Raw genomic sequence first — 1,671 nt, forward strand, 5'->3', positions numbered from 1 at the left:
AATTACCCGTCCCTCGGAAGGGGTGAATTAAGTCTATTTGGTGACCTCACGCGGGCTGCCATGGCAACCGCCGGGAAATATTGCATTAGAGCCCATCACTGCTGCCGAGATAAGGACGGGAGGGCCGGGGGCGGCGCGTGCCCCCCAGCCCACCCCCGGGAGGGTGTTCCGGGGTTCAGCCCGTGGTACTGCTGAGGAGTCCCAAAATAATGCAACATGAATGGGACGGTAAAGGGTGGCCAAAAAAACCAACGTTTTGCACCAAAAGGTGCTGCTGGGGCAGGATGGTTGCACAAACTGCACCCCGAAGGGCCCTCTGTGGGGGGCAAATCTGCGGGTGTTGTGTCATTTTGGGGCTGAGGAGGTGACCCTTGGGGCCTCCCAATGTCCCGTATACCCTCTGGCTGGGTCCAACGGAGCCCCGGGAGGTGCCGCGGGCCGGAGTGACTGGAGGGAAGGAAAGGAGCCGGCCCCTTCCCCAGCGCCAAACCCGCTCGGCCTCATCCCAAAACCTCCCCAAGGTCTTCAGGCAGCTGCGCTGGGCGCATGCCAGCCCCGCTTACTCCCTCCTGCTTCCTCCCGGAACACCCTCCAGCTCGCGCCCGGTTTCAGCGCTTCCCAAATCGGGGCTCAGCGCTGAACCCCCTTATCCTCTGGCTGCGGTGCCGGGCCCCCGCGTCAAAGACGGGCTCTGTCTGGAGCCACCTCATCTCTGACCGACTTCTGTCCCTTCAAATCACCCGGCCAAGCTCCTGGCTCTCTTTTTTCCCCGTCCCTGCACATCCCTGGAGCATCCCGCCATCCTCCGCTGCCGCTGCCCTGGCAACCGCCGCCCCAGCATCCCTCCAGGAACCGCCCCAAAATCTCCCCCCGAAGCAAGAGCCAGAGGGGACTGGGGCGTCCCCAACATTGCAGCGGGGAGCTCGTATTCAGCCCTCGGGAAAGCGGGTGATCCGGCGGTGGGTGTGAGGAGCCAGCAGCGCCGCGGCACCCGCCCCCGCGCCGGCTCCTTAGAAATGGGTCATTCCTGGAGCTCGCTGAGAAACTGGGAAGAGGGGGGAAAGGAGCCAAGCGGAGTGATGTCCCGGCGTCGTCCCCGCAGGATTCAGTCCCCTGTGCCCACCGCTGTGTAGGGTTTTGGCCTACACAGGATGCGGGAACTGCATCCCAGGGGAGTTGGGGCACCTCCAGTGTGGGGGTTCCTCCTGCCACCCCACCGACCTCCAGTCCTGGCTCCCGTCCAGCACGAGCCTCTGCCCTCTGGCACCGGCAGGACCCCCCTGCCATTCCCGGGAAACCCCCCTGGACTCACTCAGGCCTCTGGGTTTGGGGTCACAGCCAGGTTGCTCTGCAGGACCAGGACACTCTTCACCTGAGGACGTGGCCCTCTCCTGCTCCCGGTTCTCCTGCAGCCTGGGGGCAGAGGGGAATGAGGGTGGGGAAGCAGGGGCACATCACGGTGTGCAGCCAGCTGGGAACCCCCAGGAGATGGGAACATGATGCCATGGGCTCTGCCAGGGTCTGGGGACACTGGTCTCATAATAGTGGGGTCCCAGGGCACCCTGTTCCCCACTGAGTCCTTCCCCTGCCCCTCATCAGCTCCCACGGGTGCCCCAGGAACCCCCAGCACCCCAAGTTCAGTGGGAACTCATCTTTTGGTTCAGAGTCCCA

This window comes from Manacus vitellinus, unplaced genomic scaffold (assembly GCF_001715985.3).
Source record: "Manacus vitellinus isolate BGI_N305 unplaced genomic scaffold, ASM171598v3 scaffold_47_pilon, whole genome shotgun sequence".
Lineage (NCBI taxonomy): Eukaryota > Metazoa > Chordata > Aves > Passeriformes > Pipridae > Manacus > Manacus vitellinus.